Source organism: Macaca fascicularis, chromosome 10, assembly GCF_037993035.2.
Source record: "Macaca fascicularis isolate 582-1 chromosome 10, T2T-MFA8v1.1".
NCBI classification, from domain to species: Eukaryota; Metazoa; Chordata; class Mammalia; order Primates; family Cercopithecidae; genus Macaca; species Macaca fascicularis.
In genome coordinates this window covers 92177066-92191507 of record NC_088384.1, presented here as the reverse complement: position 1 = coordinate 92191507, position 14442 = coordinate 92177066, and the positions used below count along the sequence as shown (strand labels likewise).

Here is a 14442-nt window from a genome sequence, read left to right as displayed (position 1 = left end):
CATGAAATCAAGGGCAGTGCCTGGCACATAGTGGTGCTCAATAAATATTTTTCATCAACAAATTAAGCGGGGTGGGTAAAGTAGAAGAAAACAGTCCTGCTCGATGGGCAGATTGATGGAGGGGAAGTGAAAGGAAGTGAAAGATGACTTGCCCTGGGCTGAGTACTTCCTTGACCCCTTTGACCCCAGGATCTCACAAAAACTGGAATGGTTGCCACCCAGGGCATGCCAGAGACATGGCTTTGAAGTCCCCCAGCCCTGGATGCCACTCCTGACTCCATTCTTCCTAGCTCTGACCTTGGGAGTCCTGGTTTCTTCCCTTGCAATGGAGGTGATACCTCTACAGTCCAGGGCTGTACAGAGCCAGGCCCACAGACGCTAGGGTGCCTCTTCTGTTCTCATCTAGTCATATCTCTTGCTGCTTGGCAACAGCCTCCTCTTCTCAAGCCACCCCCTGATTTCCCCCACATCCCAATATTCCCCTGGCTCCCACCTATGTGGCCCTTTCTCCTTTTCCGGAAGGAAAGCCTGGAATGATGACGGCTCTGGCCCACTCACATCCCACTCACCTGGGATCACGCACACACCCTAGCAACAGACTGCTCCCAGCTTGACGTTTGCTTGTCACGTACATCTTTCATGGGTTCTCCGGCCCCCTCCTCACCCTAACACAGGCCTAGGTCCACAGTCCATCCAGAGTGCGCAGGGCCAGTTCACTAGGTGTTCTTGGGTGCCATCTCCTCCTCCCAGGCCTCTGCTTCCCACCTGCATGGTGTGGCATGAGGGAGGTGGATTCAGAGATCACTTCTGCTAGTGGGCTCTGACATATAGAGATTCTGACATTTCTGGAGTCATTTTGTACTTTAACTTCAGACATCAATGTTCAAATCCCAATCTTGGCCAGATAAACAGGCAGCCCTGCAGAAGCCCGGAACTGAAGCCCACCTCACCAATTCTTAGCACAAGCCTGGGCAGAGGGACAATGTCCCCCCACCTCCCTGGTCCCCGCTTCCTCTGCCATAAAGCCTCACTCTTCTACGCTACCTTCCCGCAGTCTCTCTCTCACTCTCAATGGCGGCACCATGAGTCATCACTCCCCCAAATTCTTCTTGGCAAAACAAAGCTTGAAGCTCCTGCTCCATCCGGGGTGCCGACCCTATGCCCCTTCTGCAGGGAGATTCTAACTCTGCTTCTGCTCTGCTGTTTCCCATATCCTTCCTAAAACTCTCCAAATATGCACCCCACTTCCCCATTCTCCACAGGGAATATGGGCCTCCTCCCAGACTGTCATTGCCCTTCCTGCTTCATGCCCTTCTGGCTCAAATGTCACCTCTAGCCTGGCATCTACACTAATGACTCACCCCTCAACTCACTCAGCCACATCTCTGCCAGACACTGACTTCTTGTACTAGAGTCTTACTGCCTCATTTGACCTTAAGACCCTGGAGACCAAGGAACTCCTGTCATTATTATTATTTTTTTTTTATCTCTCACCTTGGCCCCCGCAGCACAATGCTCAGAACGTAGTAGATGTTTGTTGAAACAATGGTAATAACTATTAACCAAAAAATAATAAATCATAATCATTTATTAGCTATTTGTTCTTTGCCATGCTTTTATCAGCATTTTACACAAAGCACTTCAGTTAATTCTCCCAAGCCCCCAATAGACTTGTCATCCCTACCTCTTTGTTTTAAACTGAGAAAATTAAGGCTCAGAGAGGGGAAATGATCTACTTAAGGTTACACAGCCCAGAAATGGCAGAATCAAGATTGGAATTTAAGTTCTTACTCATTGCCCTACTTGGCCTCCCTTCAATCCACAAATAGAGGGAGGGGCCATGTGAGAAACCATGGCCTGCCAGTGACATGGGCCATAGGGGCTGTAGAAAGGCCAGCTCAGCCCAGAGCTGGATGCAGATTCTGCAAACTTAGTAAGCCTCAATTAAGCACTTGTTCTGTGCACAGCCCCATGCTAGGTGCTGGGAAGCAAAGAATAAGACATAAGACATCCCAGTGCTCACAACCTGGTGGAAGAAAACAGCCACCTCCCTGGATAAAGCTAAGACCAAACAGAACTCATCCCCCAGAGGGGAACAGATAAGGTACTAAGGGAGTGCAGAGGAGTTAAAGACAAATTTCATCTTGGGGTGAGGGGGAGGGCTTACAAGGTTTTGTAGGACATAGGCTGGCATCTGAGCTGAGCCTTGAAAAGGCAGACAGGATTTCAACAGTGATTGGGGAATGATGGGGGTGGCATTCTTGGCAGGGAGGAACAGAGGGAGCTGGGGCAAAGACATAGGAAGCACTGGGCATGTCCCAGGAGCCTCAGAAAATTAGTTCTCGCAGCCCTCCCCTTGGCACTGACCCATATGTCCAGCTCTGAACAGAGGCCACCTTCAGCTTCCCCAGATTCATGGGCACCTTGCTCACTTATGGTGAGTGGGGATGGAAAAGGAGAAAGGGCTTGAGCATTTGGGCATGTGGTCCGACAGAAGGGATTCAAGGGGCCAGAATGCAGGCTATGTCCAGAATCTCTGAAGGTGGAAGATGCTTAAGAGGAAGGTCCCCCCAGTGGTGGGTGAAGCCAGGAAGGAGCAAGGAAAAGGACAGAGAACTTGGACTGGGCAGCAGGAGACCTGACTTCCAGAACCACAGATCAAAGCTGCATGAAACTTTGGGATTATCCTGTCCAACCCCCATTTTACAGCTGGGAAAACTGAGGCCCAGACAGAGGGACAGGTCTACAGTCTCTGACCACCTTCACAGCAAAGCCAACAATGTGCTGAGAGGCATGAGAGACCAGCCCTCTCCACCCAGCTCTGCCATCGGCTCCCTGGTGACCTTTCTCTAGACATTAGGCTCCAACTCCATAAAACAACCCTGAAGCCAGCAGTTCTAAAGTTTTATGGGTTGTGACTCCAAGACAGATGGTGCCTGTGGATCCTCTCCTGGGGACAATGCACACTCTTAACATTGTGCATGCCATTTCAGAAGTTCATGAACATCTGAGACCAGCCTTCTACAAGGGCAATCTGAGAACCATCTGTGTCCCAATCATCTCCATGGGGAGTCTGTTACAGCAGGCTGCTTCCGGGGCCCCACCTCAGATCTGACCACCCCACAACCCGCCAGCATATGGAGCAGCTGGGTTTAATCTCTTGGGTGAGTCCTGGAAAAAGAGTGTTGGGGTTTTTTTGTTGTTGTTGTTTTTGTTTTGTTTTGTTTTGTTTTGTTTTGAGACAGTCTCACTCTGTCACCCAGGCTGGAGTGTAATGGCATGATCTCAGTTTACTGCAACCTCCACCTCCCAGGTTCAAGCAATTCTCCTGCTTCATCCTCCCTAGTAGCTGGAATTATAGGTACATGCCGCCATGCCCAGCTAATTTTTGTATTTTTAGTAGAGATGGGGTTTCACCATGTCAGGCTGGTCTCAAATCCCTGACCTCAGGTGATCCACCTGCCTCAGCCTCCCTAAGTGCTGGGATTACAGGCATGAGCCATGGCACCCGGGTTTTGTTTTGTTTTTTAGCATGCTCACCTTTGCTGCTCTTAGGGGGAACAAAGTTTGAGAAGCCCAGCCTTAGGGAACCCTAGAAGGGAGGCGGACGGGGTGGGGTGCTAAGCCACTCCACCTTTTAGCTGTTTCACAAATTGAACTTCTGCTTCCTTGCCTATGAAGAGTGGCTCTGCGGATAGAAGCTTCAAAGCCACCACTCCTTCACCAAGGTCCCTTCTGACTGAGCCACCTGCTCAGGCAGGCAGGTGGCTGGGCTGGGCCAGGCTGACCAACATAATGGTCTCAGTTGGGGTGGGTGGAGGCTGAGCAAGCTGACTGCAGCTGCCTAGATTCCTGAGTGACACTCTGAGATCAGCAGCCCTGCCTGGGAGGGAGTCTGGACTCCTGGGCTGCACTTGGGGTGAGAGCAGGTTTCCTATTCCTCCCTCTCTCCAGGCCGCCTCCCTCTGGCCCTCAAGCCAGCTACTTCTTTCTCTCTTCTGGTGGATGTACACCTCTGAACCTGGGTCTCCTGGTTCCAGTCTCTATCTCCCTCCCCACTTCTTCCAGAGTTCCACCCGTCACTGAGCCTGCAGCATATCCAAGCTCCCAAGCACCCTTCTGAGGAGACAAAAGTAATGCTCTTTGCAGATGATATGCTTCTTTAAGTGGAAGACTTGATTCAATGAAAAATTGAGGTGGCTAGTGACAAAACAATAACTAGGAAAAAAGGCAAGTACCTTCAGATGGGCCCTGTCACCACCCCTGGCACTGATGCAGTGTCTCTCCTACAGGTGGGCAGCTGCCTAGAACCAGATGGGCTCAGAGCCCTGGCGGGCCCCAAGGCTGATGCTATAGAAAGGCCAGTCCCGGAGGTGCTGGCAGAGTGCAGGCCTGGGAGGGAAGATTCCTGGATTAGAAGTCCTGCTCTGAGAGTCAAGAATTTGTTCTCCTAATTTGAGCAAATGCATGCCCCTCTGTGACCCCTAAATGCTCCTGCAGGCCCCATCACAGGCAGTATAGGAAAGACTCAAGAGTACCGGTGGGCTTCGGACAGATCTAGATTGAAATCCCAGCTGTGCCACTTGCTGGCTGAGGACTATGTAGGCCTTGGGCAAGTTATTTAGCCTCCTGTAATACGATGGGGATCATCATCTCTGCCTCGCTTGGTAGTTGTAAGGATTAAAAGACATAAGGCATGTAAAGTGCTTAGCACAGGGCCTGGCACACAGTAAGCCAATAAACATATAAGTCACCACAGTGAGCCTCTTATGAGGAAGACTCTAGACTTTCTAATTCTAGGTGGCCTCAAGCAAACCCAAAACCACCCACCTGAAGTGGGCCTGGAGACTATCTTTAGACCTCTAATCTGGAGACAAGGTGGGGAGAGGGAAGGGGAGAAAGCAGACAGAAGGAAGAGAGCAAACTGAGAAGAGGAGGGAGGAAAGGAAAGAAGAATCAAGGGGCCAAGGAGGGTCCTGGCTTCCCCAGTGTGGGGGGAAAGGAAGATGACTTGCCAGAAACTGCCAGGACAGTATAAGCCCTCTCTCTTTTCCAGAGCCTTCCCTAGACCCACTAAGGCAAGGCTTAGAGGGACAGGACCTGTGGAGAAATGCCACCCTGGCTGTCAATAGGGACACTGAAGCCTTGGGTTACATCTAGACTCCAGAGCCCCGCATGGTGGCCCTCCCACCAGAGTAGGCAGAGATAGCCATAGCCAGAATGATAACAGAACAACCCGCCCAATTCAGCCTGCTCACTCAGAGCCCAGGGACCCCTTTCTTGGGGTTCTAATTCTGACTTAGCAGAAAACTCTCCTGTTGCATCCTCACCTCCTGAACATGTGCAGAGCCCACTCCAGGCCTCTATCTGCCCTGAGCTCCTGCTTCTGGGCCTAAAGTTGCAACTAGGGAAAAAGCACTGTTCAGACTGAAGACAGGAGCCACAGATAAGGTGTTCCAATTGCCACTGACCAACTGTGTGACTTTGCGGGTGTCCCTTTTTCTCCCTGAGCATCAGTTTCCCTCCTCAGGCTAATGAGGGCAATGGCAAGGACCATCTCTAAGGTCCTCCCAACTCGGACAGAGGCGACACTTCATGGGACGCCTCTGAGCACAAACAGGCAAAGAGGACCTGTCTCAGGAGAAGAGCAGGCTGGGCTGGGCTCTGAGGAGAATGCAGTGGATATGGCAATGGCCAAGGGTTATTATGATGATGATTATTATAATTAAAAATCACAGCTACAAGCCCTTAAGCAATTTACAAAGAGCTTTCTCATTATCTCCTGGGATCGCAATTTGGTGAAGTAGGCAGGGCTAGATGATGATTATTCACATTTGATAGATGAGGAAAGTGAAGCAAGATTAGGTGACTTGTCTAAGCTCCTAAGTACAGAGAAGGGAGAGCTGGAAAGGAAGTAGTTATTGAGTGCCTACTGTGTACTACCTCATTAGGCATGCTCATATCTGTTATTTTGATCAAGTCTCACGACCATGACACTACTGTAGGTGCTACTGTCCTCATTTCTTTTTTTTTCTTTTTTTTTTTTTTTTTTTTTGAGACGGAGTCTCGCTCTGTCGCCCAGGATGGAGCGCAGTGACCGGATCTCGGCTCACTGCAAGCTCCGCCTCCCGGGTTTACGCCATTCTCCTGCCTCAGCCTCCTGAGTAGCTGGGACTACAGGTGCCCGCCACCTCGCCCGGCTAGTTTTTTTGTTTTTTTTTAGTAGAGACGGGGTTTCACCGTGTTAGCCAGGATGGTCTCGATCTCCTGACCTCGTGATCCGCCCGTCTCGGCCTCCCAAAGTGCTGGGATTACAGGCTTGAGCCACCGCGCCCGGCCCTTTTTTTCTTTTTTTTGAGATGGAGTCTTGCTTTGTCGCCCAGGCTGGAGCGCAGTGGCATAATCTCGGCTCATTGCAGTGTCCACCTCCCAGGTTCAAGTGATTCTTCTGCCTCAGCCTCCTGAGTAGCTGGTATTACAGGTACCCGCCACCACGCCTGGCTAATTTTTGTATTTTTAGTAGAGACGGGGTTTCACCATGTTGGCCAGGTTGGTCTCGAACTCCTGACCTCAGGAATGATCCACCTCAGATCACTCAAATTTGAAATGCAAATCTGATTAGGTGATCCGCCCACCTTGGCCTCCCAAAGTGCTGGGATTACAGGCATGAGCCACCATGCCCAGCTTACTGTCCCCATTTCATAGAGGCTCCACTGCAAAGCCTAAATTTGGACATAGCCTTCTGGAACTAAAAGGTATGCACTCCTCCCCATCTTCCTGCATGTACCGGGTTGAACAGTGTCCCCTCCCCACCCAAATTTATGTCTACCTAAAACTTCATAATGTGACCATATTTGGAAATAGGGTCTTTGCAGATGCAATTACTCAAGTTCAAATGAGGTCATACTGGACTAGGGTGGGTTCTAAATCCCATATGACTGGTGTCCTTATAAGAGGAAATGAAACAGAGAGAAAGCCACGTGACGACAGAGGCAGATGCAGCTGCAAGCCAAGAAATGCCAAAGATTGCTGGCAACCACCAGAAGCTACGAGAAAGGCAGGAAACAGATTGCCCCAGAGCCTCCAGAAGGAGCCAACCTTGCTGACACCTGGATTTCAGACTTCTAGCCTCCACAAGTGGGGGAGTAAATGTCTGTGCTTCAAAGGTATCTGGTTTGTGTGCCTCATGACAGCACCCCTAGGAAGTTAATATACTGTGCATCCTTTGAGTAGCAGACCTAGGATCCTCAAACTGTTTTTCAGATTCCCACTCATTAGGCAGCTTTAGAGGTTAAAGAGGACCCGGAGGCTCCTAATGAGAAGTCACTCTCACCTCTCCTGCACCTTCCAGGGCCAGGCTGTCCTGAAAACAGGCTGAAGACAGGCTTACAGAGGAAAAAGCTTCCTAGAACATCCTCTTCTAGATCTCTGTCCACCCCAGTGGGGCCTCTCACTGAGCTTGTTTAGCAGCCTCTGTGCCCAGGTCTCCAGGTCAACAGTCCTCCCCTTCCTCCCAGATCAACCATCCTCTGTCACCACCTGGAGAGCTGTGTTTTTGAAATGCAAATCTGATCCTTCTTGGTTGACTTACTCCTCTTCCCTAGCTCCCCGCCATCTGTAGGACTTGGTCAGGTTCTTTGGCCTAAGCTAGATCTGCCCCCAATCTTCCTCTCAGCTTTATCTCCAGCCATTCACTCCTCCACCCTCATCCCCGCCACTCACCACCTCCTATTCTAACTATGTGGAACTATTTGGGGTTCCCCTAAGAAGCCATTCTGCCTTTGCACATGCTATTCCAAACACCCAGATGGTAAAATCCAGCCCAAACACCATCTCTCTCCTCCAGGAAGCCTTTTCCTCCATAAGCAGCCACACCCTGGCAGCTTGTACACTGTCCTTGCAGTGGTATTGCATCTTTACATATCTGCTCCCACCCCCAGCCTGTGAATACTGCTGGATTCATTTCTGTTTTTGTAGGCCTAGGGCCCAATACAAAGGCCTTCAAGAATGTTGAGCTGAATTGTGGAGTAGCAATAATGGTCATAATAGTTGACATTTATCAAATGTTTCTTATGCAATCACATTATGCTAGGCATTCCAAGGATGTTATCTCATTTAATTCTCAAAACAATCCTATGAAACAGATACTAGTACTGGTCCTGTTTTACAAGTAAGGAAATGAGGAGATGGAATCACTTGCCTTAGTCCCCCCAGCTAGTACACGGCAAACCCCGAATGACTCCAGAGCCAGTGCTAGTAACCACTACCAAGTATGCCATCCATCCCAATACCTTCATTTTACAGAGGAGGACACGTGCCAAAAGGGGAAAGTGATTGGCCCTCAGTCACATAACAAGGCATGGACCCAGATATTTGGATTACTCTTCCAATATTTTTCCTCTTCTCATTCCAGTACAATCCTAATCCAGGAGGACACAGAACCCAAGCTAGGCTGTGTCTCCTGAGGAGCTTCCACCTGCCTCCACTAGAGCAGAGCCCAGCATGGGCCTGGACCCACTGTGAGTGCTCAGATCTACGGCCACAAGATGGGAGATGCAGCAGTAAAAAAGACAGGTAAATCAACTTGAGAAAAGGCCTGCTTGGATTATAGATTGTCTGGGCTTGAAACGAAACTTTGGGTATCATATAGTGCCATCTGCCATTTTATAAATTAATTCAGTTTGATAAGCTTATTGAACACAAATCATAAGTCAGGCACTGTGTGGGACACTAAGAAGACTAGTAAGCAAGTTCCTGCCCACATGGCATTTACAGTCTAGTAAAGGGACACTCAAACAACAATTACAAATTCTCACAAGCCCTATGAGACACAGAGAGCTCTAACAATGTGTAACAGGGAAAACTCACTTGGCCTAGAGAGTTGGCAAAGGCCCCCTGAGAAAGTGACTACTGAGCTGAAATATGAAGAGTGGGAGTTAATCAAGATGAGAAGCAGGGGAAGAGTGTGCTAGACAAAGGGAATAGGATGTGCAAAATCCCAGAAGCAAAAGAGCTCATGGTGCCTAGATGAACAAAAAGGCCAAAGTAGCTGTTGTCCAGAGAAGTGGGCAGGAACTGGATGCTGAAGGGCCTCAGAGATCAAAGTAAGAACTGGAGAAACTGAGCAGATCAGGGAAACCCCTCGCTCAGAACCTGGTTCACAGCACACTGTCAAAGAGTCATTGGATTAGTCACTGAAGGAGACACTTGTCCAAGATCACAAGACCTGGGACTTGAAAGCAGAATTCCTACCTACCAGGTGGGGCCTGAGGGCTATTTCAGGCACCTATGTGAGGGTCAGGGGAGGCTTTCCAAGTGTTTCAATTAATAGATGTTTCCAGCCAGGCGCAGTGGCTCATGCCTGTAATCCCAGCACTTTGGGAGGCCGAGCTGGGTGGATCACCTGAGGTCGGGAGTTCGACACCAACCCGACCAACATGGAGAAATCCCGTCTCTACGAAAAATACAGAATTAGCCGGGTGTGGTGGCACATGCCTATAATCCCAGCCACTACGGAGGCTGAAGCAGGAGAATTGCTTGAACCTGGGAGGCAGAAGTTCCGACGAGCCGAGATCGTGCCATTGCACTACAGCCTGGGCAACAAGAGTGAAACTCCGTCTCAAAAAAAAAAAAAAATAGATGTTTCCTGGCTCCCTGTCTCCACCTCTCTTGAGCTTCAGAGTAAATAAGAATTACCTGTGTTTGTTAAAACATAGATTGCTGGGCCACACCTCCAGAATTATCAATTCCTAGGTCTGGCGTGAGAACCAAGAAATTGCATTTCTTTTTTTTTTTTTTTTTTTTTTGAGATGGAGTCTCGCTCTGTCACCCAGGCTGGAGTGCAGTGACGCAATCTCGGCTCACTGCAACCTCTGCCTCCTGGGTTCAAGCGATTCTCCTGCCTCAGCCTCCCGAATAGCTGGGATTACAGGCATGCACCAGCACGCCCGGCTAATTTTTCTATTTTTAGTAGAGATGGGGTTTCACCGTATTGGCCAGGCTGGTCTTGAACTCCTGACCTCAGGTGATCCATATGCCTCGCTTCCCAAAGTGCTGGGATTACAGGTGTGAGCCACCATGCCCGGCCAAGAAATTGCATTTCTAACAAACTCCCAGGTGACCCTGCTGCTGTTGATGAGGTGAAAAAACCACAGCTCTAGACTAGAGTATACTGGTGGGGAGATGAGTAGTGAGGATGGTGGACAGGATCTCTGGGGACTAGAAGGGTGGATTCCTGAACCTGGGTAACAACGAGACAAACTCTAGCAATCTGAGAAAGGGAAGGGTCATCAAAGCCCCAAAATCTAGCCCACTAGCTGCCTAGCCAGGAAAACCAAGGCTTAGGGAGTTTAGTCTCTTTCACGTAAAGAAGCTTAATAAAAAGTGTTGGGTGAAGAGATAAACACATGAAGGGGTTGGCTACAGTCAAAAGAAGATCCCAGGCTGGGCGTAGCAGCTCATGCCTGTAATCCCAACACTTTGGGAGGCGGAGGCAGGCAGATCCCTTGAGGTCAGGAGTTTGAGACCAGACTGACCAACATGGTGAAACCCTGTCTCTACTAAAAACACAAAAATTAGCCGGGCATTGTGGTGGGCGCCTATAATCCCAGCTACTCAGGAGGCTGAGGAAGAAGAATTGCTTGAACTCAGGAGAAGGAGGTTGAAGTGGGCCGAGATCATGCCATTGCACTTCAGCCTAGGCGACAAGAAAAAAAAATTAGCTGGGCATCGTGGCTCATGCCTGTAGTCTCAGCTATTAAGGAGACTGAGGCGGGAAAATCAGTTGAACCCAGGAGGCGGAGGCTGCAGTGTGCTGAGATTGTGACACTGCCTGCACTCCAGCCTGGGTGACAGAACAAGGCAAAAGATCTCTGGCCCAGACTCCAGAGCTCATGAACTCCAGGCCAGCTTTTCCCATGTCCTGGGATTCTGGGATTCAAGGAGGGGACAGCAAGCTCAGCTTTCCCCAGCCTCTGCTGCCTTTGGCAGGGAAACATTTTTAAGAATTGCAGAAATCTACTGCTGGCTTCCAGTCCTATCACCCATCCACCTTCCTCCCTTTTACACTCCCAGCTCCCTCCCTTTCCACTCTGAATCCTGTGTCCTGTATCCTGGCAAGCCAAGCAGCAAAGGGGGAGGTGACATTACCCGGAAGAACTGGAACTAATGGAAGAATTCTTGCATTTGGATATCCTTCTCTCTGAACAATTTCTTCCTCCTATAAGACTCTACTTTTCTCTACCCTTGTATCACAGTCAAAATCCAACCTACCTACATTTCAGTACCTGTGTCTGAAACCCACAAAGCCGCAGACTAAATTCCCAAACTTCCTTTTCACACAGTTTTTCAAAAATAGCGTGGCCCTGGACAGAATGTTTCTGTCCTATTCCAGTTGGCAGCAAAATGCCACTTCTCTGCAAACCCACATGCACAGACTAATATACAAACAACTACACATACATAAAAACAAATATACCAGAACTTATAAAAACACACACACATATACATCATGAGATACACATTCACTGTTCACTATACACCCAAATGTACAAGAAGTACACAGGGAGGACACATGCACACAGACTATAGATCTAGAAATGCCTGCACGCACCGGTACTTGAAGAAAGGGGTACGGACATACCCAGAGACATCTCTTTCAAAGTAGAGAGGTCTCCTGAGGAGGGATTCCTTGGAGTGAGGAGCTAGCCCTTTAAGAGAGTGATTCTCCCTCCTAGTCCTTTCAGGGCACCTGAGCTTCTACCCACCTACCTTCCCACCCACCCAGAGCCCTGCACGGGTGAGACTGGGCGCACAAGCTAGGTCTGGTGGGGGACTAGGGGGAGGCCAGAGGGGACAGGTCCCCTGGCCACAACAGGAAATGAATCACTGAACCGGCTGGTCACCAGTCTGGAAACTGCTGTTGCTACCACCACCACCCCGCACCCGCACCCACACCCATATCCACACACGAGCGCGCGCCCACGCATACACATACACACACGCACGCACGCACACGGGCTTCAAGCAGGACACGCCCTCCGCTCCAGCTCAGGTCAGAACGCGGGCTTCGCTGTTAGCCCAGTTACCCCGGCCCCCGGGGTGTGGCCGCCCACCTGCCAGCAGGGAGTCTCCGCCCGACGGGGAAGGGACACCCCCGCCGCCGCCACCCACCGCCCGGGCCAGGTGCCCAGCTCCCAGCGACGGCAGCGCCTGGACCGCCGCCCCCACCCCTTCCTCCCGGCAGTGCGAAGACAAAGCCGCGCACACGCACACGGGGGCTACACGGGGCTACGCGGGCGCACACCCGCCCTCACACGCGCACACACGGGAGTCACACTGGCGCGCACACAGCGACACACACACACACACACCCGCCACAGGCTCCAGCCACAAGCGAAGCCACTGGCACACGCCCTCACCCAGAGGTGTACACACTGCTACACATTCGGACACACCCTCTCACAGACACATTCATCGACAGACACACGCAGACACACGCACCCTCACCCAGATACGCACGCACCACTCAGTCCAGACGCGCGAAGACACGCAAGACACACACCCTCACACACGCACACACAGATGCACGCACGCGCGCGCACACCCAGCAGCCGCTCGCACGGATCCACGGGCACACGCGCGCTCACACCTAACACACACCCAGAGACTGGAGCCCCGACTTACAAACCCGCACCAGTCCCGACACGCACGAACCGAAGCCCGCGGCTCCCGGAGCCGGCCCGCCGGCCTGTCAGTGCCCGAAGATCGGGGATCGAGCCCGCCGCCCTTGGCGGCCACCCCACACGCACACGCGGGACCCGACGCGTCGGGGTCCCCGAGACGCGGAGGGGGACGGCGGGCACGGCTAACCTGGCGGCGGCGGCGCAGCTTCCGGGCGCTGTCTGGCTCGCGGTCCTGGAGTCCGGCGGGTGCCCCGGCGGGCTCCAAGGCGCGCTAGAGCTGCGCAGAAATGCCCCGCTCGCTCGCGCGCTCGCTCCTGCTCTCCCTCCCACGGCGCTCAGCCCCCTCCTCGCCCGCCCCCCACACCTCCTCTCCCTGCTCCGCCCCGCCCCGGCCGGCTCCCCCGAAGGAGGCGGCGGCGATCCCGGCCTCCGAAGCAGCAGCGGGCGGGCGAGCGAACGAGCAAGCAGCGGCGGCGAGCAGCCAACACCAGGGGAGCGCCGGAGCCGCCGGAGCTGTGGCCGCGCGCCGGTCCCGGGGAGGGCAGCAGAGGAAGGGGCTGAGCCTCGCGAACCCTCCCGGCGCTGGGGGCTCGCCGCCGGCTTCCCCACGTGGGCCCGGCGTGAACCTGAGCCGCGGCGGGGCTCAGAGGCCTGGCGAAGAAGAGAAGCAGACCCCACCCGGGGCCCCCACCTCCTCCCGGGTTCCCGCCAGCGCCGACCTCGGTTTTCACTGGCTTAGACTTCTCGGCTGTGTGCCCGGTGCCCCGGAGTAACCCCGCGGCCCCGCGCCCAGCTCGCCGACCTCGTCTACCTCCAACCGGGACCTGGCCCACGCCCACCCTCCTCCACGCCGCGCTCCCATTGTTCCCGCGGCCAGGGCTCGCGGAGGATCGCCCAGCGCGTTCTAGCCCCTCGCAGGTGGCAACCTCTGGACTCTCTGGGGGCTCTCCAAGGGCCGAGTCCCTGGCTCTGGGATCCCGATGCCCACCCTCCACAAGCCCAAACACCCCCAAAGTACGGGGCTTTTCTAAATTCGCGTTATAACCACCACAGCCCTTATAGGCACTCCTTTAGGTACTGCTTGGAGTACACACCGAGGCTAGGAGAGAGGAGGAACTAACCCGTGTTCAGCGAGCCCAAGATAGCATCTGGAAGAAGATGAGGCAGGGATAAAGTGTCTGCCTTCTACAGATAAAGAGAGGAATTCCTGCCCTAAGGCTCCTGGGGCAGGGCCAGGCCCTCCAGAAGTGCCGGGAATAATGAGCCTGGGCCTTCTTTGTTAGATGCTAAAGGAAGAAACAGAAGGAAGAAGCAAATGTCACTCACTTGCCAGGGTTTTACTGGAAGTCAGGACATATGCAAAGGCCTCCTAAGTAGCTTTCACCTACTTGTCTCACTTACGTGGCAGCTGGGATTATCCCATTTTGCAGAACAGAAGCCTATCCTAGGTCTCCCCTCCAGGCAGCACAGAGCCAAGATGAAGCCCAACAATTCCGGTTCTTCACTGTGGTCCATGCCTCAAGTATAGGATACTAAGAGCAGGTGCAAAGTGAGCAAGAGAACATAAGAAAGCAGGAAGGAAAGGCAGCGTTTGGGCCTCCAAGGACTTACACAAACTAAGGGAGGGCACCTAAGGGAACTGAGGCCCCAAAGCAGAACTGAACATGGCTTGTCCAGGAAGGAATATTATGATTAACAATAAGAACTGATAATAACTCACTTTTTAGGAACACTTACTGTATTTATTGTTCTAAGAGCT

At 52.2% G+C, this 14442-nt stretch overlaps 1 protein-coding gene across 23 annotated transcripts in view; it reads right to left on the bottom strand.

The window, feature by feature from the left end:
• EPB41L1 (erythrocyte membrane protein band 4.1 like 1) overlaps positions 1 to 13005 on the bottom strand; it is a 140323-nt gene extending 127318 nt beyond the window's left edge. For all 23 annotated transcript variants that reach the window (XM_074005209.1, XM_074005223.1, XM_074005211.1 and 20 more), the window contains exon 1: positions 12871 to 13005. The gene's annotated coding sequence lies outside the window, so the exon portion shown is untranslated. The remainder of the gene's footprint in view (positions 1 to 12870) is intronic.
• Positions 13006 to 14442: the final 1437 nt, after the last annotated feature.